The sequence below is a fragment of the Biomphalaria glabrata genome, chromosome 3, assembly GCF_947242115.1.
Source record: "Biomphalaria glabrata chromosome 3, xgBioGlab47.1, whole genome shotgun sequence".
Taxonomy (NCBI): domain Eukaryota; kingdom Metazoa; phylum Mollusca; class Gastropoda; family Planorbidae; genus Biomphalaria; species Biomphalaria glabrata.
This window is the reverse complement of record NC_074713.1, coordinates 44,492,126-44,506,244: the sequence shown is the minus strand read 5'-3', so window position 1 is coordinate 44,506,244 and position 14,119 is coordinate 44,492,126. Positions and strand designations below refer to the sequence as shown.

Below are 14,119 nucleotides of genomic sequence, written 5' to 3'. Positions count from 1 at the left end.
TGTGTCACATTAGTTTTTATGCAACATTTTTAGCAATGCCTGACTCAGTACCATTCATTGGCAAATTTTTCTTTTAGGCTGCCTTCCCAGTGCACATGGGGGCGTGGTAGCTGAGTGATTAAGCGCTTGGCTTCCGAACCTGAGGTCCTGGGTTCAAATCTCGGTGAAGACTGGGATTTTTAGGGCACCCCTAAGTCCACCCAACTCTAATGGGTACCTGACTTTAGTTGGGAAAAGTAAAGGCGGTTGGTCATTGTGCTGATCACATGACACCCTGCTTGTAAACCGTTGGCCAAAGAAACAGATGACTTTAACATCATCTGCCCTATAGATCACAGGATCTGAAAGGGGAACTTTTTACTCCTAGTACACACATTGTCTTTAAGCCAAATTTAAGTTATGGTTTTATTTGTATGTTAAATATCTCTCATACCTTATTATGATGACCGAGTTGAGTAATACTGTACTTAAAATTGTAGTACTACACAAGACATTGTTGTGTAGCTCTTGGGTTGAAAGAGGCAAATGAACCCAGTAACATACTGTTCAATTACCCAGGTTGGAGAGTGTTTTGTGTAAACGCTTAACAATAAAGCACTATCAAGAAACAAGCATTCTTTGTTTTACAGTTGAGATCAATACACAGACTCCTTCTCTGGGAAGCTCAAACTATGGACAGGCTTTGGAGTCTCTGCCAGTTGCTACATCTATGAACAGCCCTAATGTTAACTCAGCTTTGAGTGGAGAAAGTGTCAACAGTGGCACCCTGCTAGAAGATATTGCCCATGCCCCACCATCAAACACAACAGAATCAACAATGAAGTAAGTATATCAGTTTTTCTGATAAAACAACAAATTTGATCTGTTTGTTGATAGCTATTATCACTGCCTTATTGAAGATTTTTTTGATGCATAGATGTGAGTACTTTAAACGTAAACATTTCACCCCATGATAATGTAAAATAATATATGTACACAATTTAAACTTCCTTTCAAGATAATAACTGATTTAAAACTTACAGTGAAAAGAGTTGCTTTTCTTTCTTCTAAACCATTCTATCTTGCTGTGGTTACCAAGAAAAGTCTAAATTTATCTGTAAATAATAAGCTTACTGACCTAAGCCTTTGAAAAATGCAAGCATAAAGGTAAAGGCTGGTTGTTTTGCTGGCTGTAGTAACATTGTCCAATGTGTTACAAAGAATTGACAATCTGGCCTTATGAAAAGTTGGTTTTGGCTACAGAAGAGTGGATTTTTTTTCTTTCTAAGGTTGTACTTTCAAGAATTTTCCCCTTTACTTTTTTTTTTTACTTTTAGAAAACTTCCCCCCCCCCGCCCCCCCGTACCTCTACTTGCATTACTTAGCCTCCTTATCACTTTGTTGGAAGAGATATCCATGTCAATGTGTTATTTTTGTTTTTCAGCATAACTCTTGATGACAGCAATGAAAAGAATGTTTATTATTGTGCTCCTAATTCAGTAGTGTAAGTATATTACATTTTGGAGTACTAATGATAAGCAAATTAAACAGCCACATTCGGTCTCTTGCTAGTTTTTTAATGGCTTCCCAGCTCTTTCCTGTCCTCTTGGCTTCATTTAGTACACTGTGTCGCCATGTTCTTTTCGGTCTTCCTCTGCGTCTTGTGCCCTGGGGGTTCCACTCAAAGGCCTGCGTGGCTCTGTTGTTGGTATCTTTTCTAAGAGTGTGACCAATCCATCTCCACTTTCTCTCTAAGATCTGCACCTCTATATTTCTCTGTGCAGCAATCTCCCACAGTTTGGTGGTTTCTATTTTGTCGTACCAGTGTAAGGTTTATCTTCATCAACATTTTTATAATAGTTCATAGTAATTTGATTCATATCAGACGTAGTTATCGTTAAGTGACAAAGCATTTTCTATACCTGACAAATATATGAAGATGCAAAAATTGCACAAATTCTGTGACCATTAGATATTTAATTTGGAAAACTAGATTTCAACAAGCCTTTGTAGAACTCCAATTTTGGAACATATTTAGAAAATAAATGTCTTAGATAGTTTTTGAATCAGTACAAAAAGTCTGATTAACTGGTGATCTAATTAACTGGATTCAGCTGTCTTCAAATCTTGTGCTAATGCAAGAGATCTTTGGTCTTGAAATATTCTTTTTAATTTAAAGTGAAGATCCCTTAAATGTCTAAACTAGTCTTCCGTCACAGCAGCCATTGAATTTAATGGCTGATAGGCAAACAAAGCAAGTTGTTGTTAAAAATCTTAAAGATCCATGGTATTGTCAAAAAATTGTTGTTTTTTTCATGTATCTGAACATTTTGGAATACTGGATTACAAAAAGCCTTTGTAGAATTCCAATTTTGGAACATATTTAGAAAAATAAATGTCTTAAATAATTTCAGATTCAATGCAAAAAGTCTTGAAAAATCTTCTTTTCAATTTAGCTTAACTGTATGCCTGTATATCAGTGAATACAAAGCAAAATTTCAAATGTAACCTTTAAACATTGTTATAATAAATATAACATTTTTGTATGCTTTTCTTAATTTTATTTAATAATTAATTTAATAGAATTAATTTGTTCCAACTCATATATGGTACCTGTATACAATAAATATAATATACACTCATCAAAAAATAAATATATTATGTTAAAGAACCTTATACTAATTTTTCTTTTTTTTTTCTCCTGCTAACAGGACATTCAACACCTATATCAACCCTCAGAGAGTTAAGAACTTAATGGCTGGAAATAAAAATACATTGATAGACTCTTCTAAAAATACATCTAATTAAAGGAAGGTTGCTAGCCATAAGGAATAGGATAAACATTTATTGTTACATTAGAAATGATTATTAATATTTTCCATTTATATTGAATTGTACAACTGAAATTAATTAATTGAACAGAATTACTTGCTTTTAGACCTTCACTTTGGTGGAGACTGCCCAGGCCTGATTAAGCTATTATAGCCCAGTGCAGGATGAATACTGTCTCATATTTGGAAAAATTTACATTAGAAATGATTATTAATATTTTCCATTTATATTGAATTGTACAACTGAAATTAATTAATTGAACAGAATTACTTGCTTTTAGACCTTCACTTTGGTGGAGACTGCCCAGGCCTGATTAAGCTATTATAGCCCAGTGCAGGATGAATACTGTCTCATATTTGGAAAAATCAGGCCAAACTTCGACTCACTGTGCCCCTTCTGCGGAGAAGAGGAAACCATGTCTCATATTCTTTTTGAATGCCCCAGACTTGCTGAGCTCTGTCTCGACAGGTCTGGAAAACCACAATATTTGTCCATAGCTTTTGCAAGAGAGGATTTGAATCTCTCAAGCCCTCACTCAAGTGGAGTTTGATGATGATGTGATTGTATCAATATTTTGTGTGCTTGTGAAAAAAAGAAATGTACACAACTGAAAATGCCAAGTTTACTCTTGGGGTAATGAAAAAAAAAAACAACTAGTGGGCTATTATAGATTTTAAATATGTACATGAATAATGTATTATTGTATATTATTGTTTTTATGTAAGTGCTTGTAAAATAACTTTATGTTGTTAAATAAAATCAGTAATAGCAGTTGTATCTATTCAATATGGCTGCCCAGCTAATATAATGAACAGTTGTTGTTTCTTGTACAAATAAATATATCTACATTTTTTATTTTTTTTTGTAAATTTTTTTTCTTCTAGTTTTAGAGTTGGAGGTGTGGTGGCTGAGCCGTAAAGCGCTTGTCTTCTGAACCAATTTAAGGTCCCAGGTTCAAATTCTGATGAAGACTGGGATTTTTAATTTAGGGATCTTTGGGCACCTCTGAGTCCACCCAGCTCTGATGGGTACCTGACATTAGTTGGGGAAATGTAAAGGGGGTCGATCGTTGTGCTGGCCATTAACCCACTGGTAGAACCGGGATGGGGGGGGGGGCAGTAGGGGCGAGGGAATATGAATTTTAGTAGAGAAATCACATACTCTATATACAAATTCTTTACTTATGTTAATAATATATACTAATTAATTATATTTTAACCTATTTTTGGATTATATCGCCCCCCTCCCTCTAGTATGTTGCCCGATTTGGTGGGGGTGGGGGGCCTGATTGCATCGATTCTGCCCCCACCCCCCGATACTTAACTTTAGGTACATATCTATATGATAAATGAGACACAGTAGCTGAGTGGTAAATCGCTGAGACTGGGATTTTTAATTTAGGGATCTTTGAGTGGCGACAATTAGCTCTTTAACAATTACGTCAGCGCGTCTACTAAAAGCCCCTCACCCTTCACAAACTCAAAATTATAAACTTTTTCAAACTAAAATATGCATATTAAATTTGAAAGAAAAAAAACGGAAAATGAGATTAAATTTAGCATGTTTTTAGACATAGAGTAGTTTATGCTATTCGGAATTTAAGTCATTGGTTAATATGCATGACTAAATGCATGACGCGTAGGACGTAATCATCTTCTTTTTTGAAGTAACGTCTGTATTATATAAGATAAGAAGATAAGATAAGACACCTATAGGCCCAAATTTGAAAGTTTGACTTTGACAGCGCATTATTTTACAATGGTTTGACATAGAAAAGAAAATGATGTATCAAAATCTTCTTTAGTTAAATTAGAATAAGGATGACTACTTATATTTGTTCCCCAAACCTATATTTGTTATTATATTTAAGGTCAAAGAGGCTGTGTGTTTTCATTTAATTCGGACACATTTGACCCACATTATTTGATTCCGGACACCATAATTTATTTCGGACAGTCTCTATATTTAGGCATCAATAAACTCAGATTTTAATTCTATATTAACATTATTTAAATGTTAAGATCCACAGGCATAGCCCCTGACATGAAATCATTACGATGTTTTCAAACTATGCATAAATACGAACACAAAAAATAAAAATATGAACACACTTATTCTACCAAAATTAGGTCACTGGAATAGTGATTTCTGCACCGACTTTTAGACTTATTTTATGTTTGTTTATTTTATGTGTGTTGAATGTTTGGGGTTTGCATGATTAGATGAATGTTGAATGTTTGTGTTTTTTTTTTGTTTATTGATTAAAAAAAAATTCTAATACAGATGATCTTTTGTAGTATAGGCCTACTAGGCCCCTACAGGTTACGATAGCCATTCTTGCCTAACTGAATCCTCTATATTCTCTCTATATAAATCTAGATCTATCTAGTAGGTCTAGATCTAAGCATTTAACTTCATTCAATGTACCAAGCTCACTCCAAACATTTACCCATTTATTCTCTATTTAAAAAAAACAACAACAAACGAACAAATATAATATAAGATCATTTTTTTTTTGATGTCCAAAACTGGCTGTCCGAAATAAATTTTGGTAAGAAAATCGTAATTTAATTCGGACACCGTATTAATTGTTTTTTTGGTATAGAATTAGAAAACTTGGCTTATGAATCAAATAAATTAGCTCCAAAAACATAGACATTTAGTATAGACTTAGCCAATCAAAAAATATAGTCTTAACTCTAGGAAGAGGTAAAGTCATCCGGGTAACATAGGAAAAAACAACAACCTGACTAACAAATTTGAAATTCGTTTTTCTTACATAAAAAGACAGTTGAATGGAAGGAAATTGGGTCACAATCATTAGAAAATGGACAAGCACATTATATAGCGTGCTAGTTTTATAATAAATATTAAAATAATTATTTAATGACCACAAAAAACAGCGAATGTCCGAATTCATGTAATGTCCGAAATAAATAAACTACTATAAGTATTTTTTTTATTCATTAGTGGATTTTTATTAAAGCTTTTGAAAAAGAGTAGGGGCCTCCACATCCGGCCCTGTAACTAATAGGTCATGGTATATTCATACATTTGTGTTTTTGTGAATGTATTAAGACGAAGCAAGAGCTTTTCACAATAAATAAGTGCCTCTATAACCGTTCTGCTTTCTCTAAACTTGTAAATGGAATGGGTTGCCAGAGTCAGTCAGGAAAACCAACGACTTAGAAGAGTTTAAGTCACTGATCAACATGCATGACTAGATTGACATGAAAAGCGTAGCACGTAATGGTCTTACTTAACGTCTGTAATATCCTAAGTAACACCGAAAAGTTACCAAAACATTTAATAATATAGTATATATTATTATAGTCATTTCAAACTCTCGAGGCTGCTATATGGTACTGTTTATATAAAATGCATTACGTAATCCTACGCAAGCATACATTCAGAATTCAGCTTCGATGCATCATGATACTTTATATATTTTGAAGAGAATTAGACTTAATTAGTACTGGATTACACATATAAATGACATATATGGGCCGGGTTAGCCTATATATATCTATATGGTAATGTGTAACAGTCTCAGTAAACATTGCATGAGTTGATATTCACGTCATGTTAAGAGTTTAAGTTTAAAAGACACGTGGAATTCCTGATGTAGAAAACAGGAAGTAGAATGAATAAAGCTGACTTTGAGTTCAGTCAAGTCAAGTCAGTAAGGTCTTGCTTCCGGTCCAGGAAGGTTGGACGTTGCTTCCTGGACTGGTGTAGGCCTTATATATATGTATATAGCATGAAAGTCGATGGACTGGCGATTGTTGATTAATAATATTTGAGAGTTGATTTCATTATGTGCTTATTGAATATTAAAGTATTATTCGTATTTCAATGGATATGTACAGTTGGAGTTCCAGTGTACCAAGTAGTAATTGTTCTTATTGTTAACCGCTGAGATGCGGACGTGATTTGTAATCTAAAGACTGGCGTATTATATACATTTGATACCGCTGTTATGCGGATAGGATTGTTTATTATTTCTTGACTTGTAGCACTAACAAGGAGTGCAGTATTATTATTATTGTGTTGTAAAATAAACTTCATATTTGTCTGCTGAAACGGACTTAGGTCAGTTTATAGTATTTGTCTTGTCACGTGTCAAGAGTACTTCAGGAAGCAAGAACCGCATTACACGACATTCGCATTCTGCAACATTACCCCATTCAACATTCATTTACATAATGTCCCGGCCGATTTTGATACCCAGTCCGCCCCTGAATGTTAAGTTTTTTTTAAATAAAAAAAATATATGTAGTGCAAAATAATAAAGCACATAATAAATTTTTGTAGTGACTGTTTTTTTTCCCCGACACGGTATTAGTTTTATTACTGAAAACTGAAACCGATACTGATATGTGGAAACTTTGGGAAAACCCGATAACTTTTCTGGGAAAACCCATAGCATTTAACGCTGAGCTTTCTCGTTTAGGCCTATACAATAGAATCTAGATCTACACGGATCTTTCAATGTAAACAAGGTATTAAGTAAAAAGGTAAACATCAAGATATATAGAATGTTTAAATATTAAGAACATGTTTACGATTTTAGCCTTTATTTGGAGGTAACAACTTAAACGTCACATGTGTTGCTATTTTGTTATTCTAAAACCGTAAAACATATATTTTATTATAGGCCTATCTATATCTTCTTATCTTATATAAGAGAGACGTTACTTCAAAAAAAAAAGAAGATGATTACGTCCTACGCGTCATGCATTCAGTCATGCATACAAAGTAACAAACCAATGACCCAAATTCTGCCAAGTCACTGGGTTGCCTGAGTCACTGGTTTTCCTGGCAAGCTCAGGCAACCCATTCCATGTTCTAATAGCACTAGGGAAGAAGGAGTATTTGTACAAATTTGTCCTAGCATATGGGACAAGGAATGTGCCTTTATCTTTGTGTCTTTCAGAGTATTTTATTAGATTTTGTTTTTGTATCTGAAGATTATGTTTCAGTGTTTTATGTATCATTGCTACAATGCTACTTTACTTTTAAGTCTTCTATCCTGAATGCTTTCTAAATTTAGTGATTTTACTAAAGGTGTTACTCTAGTCAAATGTGAATATTCGTTTGTTATGAATCTCACTGCTCTTTGCAGCATATTCTGTTTGAGACAAACATCCATAGAAAAGCTAAAAAGATTTTAGAAATAAAGAATCACCCTTTGTGTCAGGATTTTGTGATTTTACCATCACAAAAGAGATACAAGACACCGATAGCAAAGACAAACAGACACAAACACTCTTTTGTTCCCCTGGCAATCAAATCATTAAATAGAAGCAATCTGATATAAACTTTTCACATGTAAATTATCAGTGAGTCATGTACGTGTAAATGTACATTTTTTTTTTGTTATAGTTACACTATTTTGTTTGGTGTAATGCACAAATTGTAGCCTAAGACAAATTCCCTTACGAACAATAAAGATGATTACTATTATTATTATTATTATGTTAGAAATGAACGAGTAGTCATTCTCTGGCGCTCCCAGGGTCGAGTTTCGCTAAAGAGAAACAAAATTCATCGTAGTCCCTTTAACAGTTTCCACTGAGGAATTTTCTGGTGATGTGGCAGGTCTGCAGCAGTACCGCCCTCTGACAGGCAACGAAGATGTTCCTAGGAATGTTAAGGGCCTGGAAGGTGTCTGTGAGGTCAGTTGTTATTATCCCCTCGGTTGATATAACAATGGGGTATTTTGTTATTTTGGACAATTTCCATAGACGCTTAATCTCCAAGCCTAGGTTCCCATATTTTCTTTGTTTTTCTATCTCAGTTTTTCTTAAATTATGAGACAGTGGTACGGCGATATCGATAATGATAGCGGTTTTTTCTTTTTTATCGATGAACAGCAGATCAGCGATTGAAATCTACCGTTTTGTCAGTCAGAATAGGCCTATCCCAGTACAGCAGATGTTCAGTAGACTCGAGAACCTCTTGTGGAGAGTATTTATAATAAGGAGTGTCCTTACCGATCAAATTGTACGTCAAAGACAGGTGTTGGTGTATTAACTTTGCAACTTGGTTATGGCGACCTAGGTAGGCTGATTCTGATAGGGCTGGACATCCTGCCATAATGTGTTCAATCGACTCGCCCACATTTCCACATTTTCGGCATTTGTCTACAACATTGAGTTTCAGGATATGCTTTTCGTCATTTTTTGTCCTGATTACTCTGTCCTGTATTGCTGTAACAAAGCCTTATGTTTCAGGGTAGAGATGACCTGCTTTGAGCCATGTTAAGGAGGCAGCCTTGTCGATGTTGTCCCCATGTAATGAAGCCGGAAATTTTCCGTGGAGTGTTTTTTCTTCCCATTGGCGAATCTCATGCCCTACGTCGTCCAAACCAACATTGACATCAGCATTGTGTAGGTTCAGAGGGGTTGCTTCGGAGTCATATTTGCGTAGAAAGGAAACTAATTGGTTGCTGGAGGCGAGCAGTTTTGATTGTATTTTTAAAACTTGCATCTTACACAATTTGAAGATGTTCTGCAATCCACGACCCCCATCCTTCCTGGGCAGGTATAGCCTTATGGTGGAGGACTTGGGGTGTAGGCATCGAAACTTGGTTAGTAATTTTCTAGTGAGTCTGTCAATGTCATGTAGGTCGGTGTCAGTCCATTTGATCACACCGAACGTGTAAAGGAGCACTGGGACGGCCCAGCTGTTTATTGCAGTGATGAGATTACTGCCAGACAGTTTGGTGTTGAGAATTTTATTAACTCTTTGCTTATATTTACCAAGAAAGTCCTCTTTTAATTTCTTATGGTTTATCTTAGCATTCTGGTTTATTCCAAGATATTTATAAAGAGAGGCAGAGTTCAATTCCTCGATGCCTTCAAATTCAATGTTGGTGTTCTTTGCCTTGCCCTTTTTAATGCTTATGATGCCACACTTATCCAAGCCAAAAGACATACAGATATCGTCACTAAAGCATTTTATCGTTTTGATTAAGGTGTGTAATTTTTGCTCGGTTTCTGCATATAGCTTTAGATCATCCATGTATAATAAGTGGGACACACATTTTGTACATTTAGTGTCAACCCTAAAACCGTTTGTAGAGTCTTGGAGTAATGTAGATAGAGGATTAATCGCTAGGCAGAACCAGAGTGGAGAAGTGAGTCACCCTGGTATATACCTCTTCTTATGTGCACAGAACCTAGTTTATCACGATTAAGGTGCAGATTTATCTTCCAATTATTCATACAGACTTTCAATAGTTGTTTTATTCTTGGGTTGATTCTATGAATATCCAGGGTTTTTAATAGCCAATCATGCGGAACTGAGTCGAAAGCTTTTTTTTAGTCGATGTAACACATGTGTAAATTTCTCTTTCTTCTATTAGCTTGGTGCAATATAATACCATCTATAGTTAGCTGTACTTTACAGCCCATCGACTCTTCAATGCAACCTTGTTGTTCCTCTGCTAGTAGCATATGGGCAGAACAAAATTTATACATTTTACTTTTTAAAAGTGAAGTTAATAGTTTATACACCACTGACAGACAAGTGATAGGGCGATAGTTTGATGGTTGGTTCGGATCACCTTTTTTGGGGAGGAGAGATGTTCTCCCTTCAGTGAGTTCTAACAGCATTGAAGACGGTTCTGATATTAGCTCGTTAAAACTTGATGTTAGTGGTGCATGTACGGCTGTAAGTTTTTTCAGCCAAAAGTTGTGTATATTGTCCGGCCCAGGAGCAGTCTAGTTGTGGGTTTTTTTGATATAGCTGCAGAGACTTCCTCGGCTGTGAAATCCTCATCAGGCATTTCTGGTATTAGGTTGTTTTTAGTTTGGATTTCCTCGATCCAGTCAGCCTGCACATTGTAATGTAGCGGGTCGGACCAAAGCGCCGCCCAGTAGTCGGTATAGGAGCCGTGTTTAGTGCTATCAATGGTTTGAATTTTGTCAGCACCATTATCAGCTAGTTTACGGAAGAACTGTTTTCTCTTGTGCTGAAATAAAGCGTTATGCTCCTTTCTTTTGGTGGTTTCGTTGTAGCGCTTTAACCTAGCTCCCTTTGGTTTAGCTTTCTGCCTCAGAGTATCTTTCAAACATAAGAGTCGTGCGTGGCTATCACAGTGCGTCAATTTGATTCCAGTTGTTCTTAATATTGTCTTCATTTTGTTAAGTATTTTCGCGGAATGGTTGTTTCCTATATATTTTCAGATTGTATCCATTTGGCTCCTCAGTTGGTTAATATTGTCTTCAAGGCGCCTTTTCCATGCTGGCACATGTTGTTTTGGTCTCTGATTAATTGGGCCTAGCTCAAAGGTCTTTTGTCCAGAGAGCTCCGTGACAGCCACAGCGGCGCAGTATGTAGCGAGGTGTGTCTCAAACAAATTTCTCGATGTTTCAAAATGGTTGGCTAAGACTATATTTATTTCATTAATATATGTGTTTGTCTCTTTCTTGACGTTTAGCTTAGGGATACGAGGCCTAGAGTTAAGATTGGTGTTTTTATAACGGTCTATAAGATTAGAAAATTTTGAGTGTAGCTCATTGCTTATTGCCGATGTTGGGTCATTCTCTTGTTGGTTGGGTGTTCTACTAATGTTTTCGTTGGTCGGCTGTGTGAGTGTGTCGTTTATATCTGAGATGAGCTCTTGTATCTGAAGCTCATGACCTACTTCTCTTCTTATCACATCAATTTTTGCAGGGGTCAAATAGCATTTTTTAATTATTACAGATCTTCTGTCTACAACATACTGCTCTGTAAGGTTTAGATTAGGGTATAATTTGTTGAATTCCAGGGAGAGTTTTTGCCTATAACCTGGGAGAGGTTTATCATCACAGTTGTTTACACGGAGGAACGATTTGATAATGTCGATATTCATTTCTCTCGTCCATTTGATCCTTTTGGCTCCTCTTGTTCTACCACCAACAGCACCTCTCAATTGTGTGGGGTGCTAGTCAGGGAGTAGACCGACCTCTTGTGTTTGGTCATGAGGTTGTGAATTACCCTCAGTAAACACTCGACTCATTAGTGAATAATATTTACCGCCTAATTTATTCCATATTCATCGCTGTCCTGGAAGAAGCAATGGGTCCGTTCTATTTCCTCAAAATTCAAAAATGAAGATAAATGAACGTGCGTTGACTAGTTTATTTTGATCTACTGTCTCAGTAAACAAGCTTTTTAGATCTAGGTCTAGTAAACATGGAAGTGACGCAGCGAAAATGGCGTCCCTAGTCTAGGATAAGAAGTGATCTTAAAACTAAGAAAGTCTTCAAACCCAATGCATAAAAACATCCTAAATACATGCAGACCTACAACCATGTAGCAGTACTTCAGTATTTGTAAAGTCTAGGGTACAAATACTTCCTTGATCTCGCTAAAAAGTGCACTGAGTCAGAGAGAAGGAAAACACGCCATAGCTTCCGGCGGCCATTATTATTATTCTTTTTTTTTATTATTATTCTGCAAATAATAATAATAATAATAATAATTATTATTATTATTATGGGCCAAACCAAGGTTAAATAACATTTTAGTTTTATATGTGTTCTTATTTGATCTATAGAAATCTACCACAACAAATCCTAATGCTTTTTTTTATTTCTTGATAGTTTCATCACTATGTGGGTTCCATAGTTTCCTTTATTATAACATCTAGGTATTTTGCATTTTTAGTCTGTGTTACTGGTTTACCATGAATAAGATAAGTGGAATTAATTTGTTTGAGTTTTTTAGTACTTTTAATAACTGACATTTTTTCTGGGTGCTCCAATTTGATTCCCTTTTCTGTAATTCATCTAATTCTCTTTGTAAAATTTCTGTATCTTGTGTTGTTTTTTATTGTTCCATATATTATGCAATCGTCTGCAAATAATCTGCCTTTATGAGATACCGCTTAATTAAGAACGCCATACCGGTACTAGACTCTATGTAATGTATAGATCTAGATTGTAGATATATTAATAAGTCAGAGACTTCGGTATTAATCTTTAAAGTAAGATGATTAAATCAGCGATATGAGATTTACCAGTATTGCTTCTGCAAATCTCATCGTTTTGAGTTTCTGACATAAAAAAAAAAAAATCAAGTCGACAGTCTTTGAAATGCGATATAAAGGATTAAAAAAAAGATTCAATAATAATTATTAGAACATAATTATTAGAACCGAATCACAGACTCATAGAATTATGCAATCCTTCCAATCATTTGATGTTCTTATTAGCAAAATTATGCATTTACTAACTCTGAATTGTACCAGATCGATCATTGTTTCTCTACTCTCTGGATTCTCTGATGACCTGTCAGGAACATCGAAGCAGTGTGCAGTAGAAAATATGTAACCGTTTGAAGTGAGAGATTAAAGTTTTGTGTGGGTAAACACGTGAAACGAAAATAAAGGGTTGGGAGTAGCATTTACTTAATAAATGTAGAAACACTGTTATAAATATAAAATAGCATAAAAATCAATTTCAAGATAGATGCCTTTGGGAATAGGCCTCCCACTCTGCCGCGACCCCCCCCCCCCACCCTAGACACACACAGCAATAGAAAAATAGACAATAACAATCCTTATTTTTGATGGTCTTAGGCGACCCCGGCAAATCGTCAATCGACCCCAAAGGGGGTCGCGACCCACAGGTTGAGAACCCCTGTTTTAAAGGATGTGTTCCTTGATAACAATATTGATTGCACGTCACAGATGTTGCTGTATATTGCCTTTCTTAGACGAGCTCATTTACAGAAAACGGTCTTTCTATATTATTGTATGTAGTGCTGTGGAGGGGTCAAAGGTTTTTGCTGTCGATAACCAATAAGAGTTCCAAACTCGGATTTTTATTTATTTCTTTTTTTTTAATTTTCGTTTTGTTTACTATTAAAGCTTTGATACGTTGTTTTTTTAAATAAAGAACAACTTTTTTTTTAAAGTGACTTTCAAAACATCATCTAAAGTCGCTGAGCTATCTTTCGAGTAGTGATCGAGATTACAAGAATCTTACCTATTTAGCAACGTCTTCACACATTAGGTAGGCCCCTACGATTTAGGCCTACTGAGCTAGGCCCCTACGATTTAGGCCTACTGAGCTAGGCCCCTACGATTTAGGCCTACTGAGCTAGGCCCCTACGATTTAGGCCTACTGAGCTAGGCCCCTACGATTTAGGCCTACTGAGCTAGGTCAACTTTGTCAAAAACTGTAATTCACTTTTACTACGCTTGCCTTCGTTATAAGAGACCAGTGCATTGAGAATTAAAGCTACTAGAAATAAAAGAAATGTCAATATATATTTTAAAATATGTTAAAAAAATGTAGCAAAAGAAATGCAGAGT

The 14,119-nt window shown here is 35.5% G+C and overlaps 1 pseudogene; it reads left to right on the top strand.

The window, feature by feature from the left end:
• Window positions 1-14,119, top strand: part of LOC106050137 (serine/threonine-protein phosphatase 6 regulatory ankyrin repeat subunit A-like) — a 29,209-nt pseudogene that overhangs the window by 1,494 nt on the left and 13,596 nt on the right.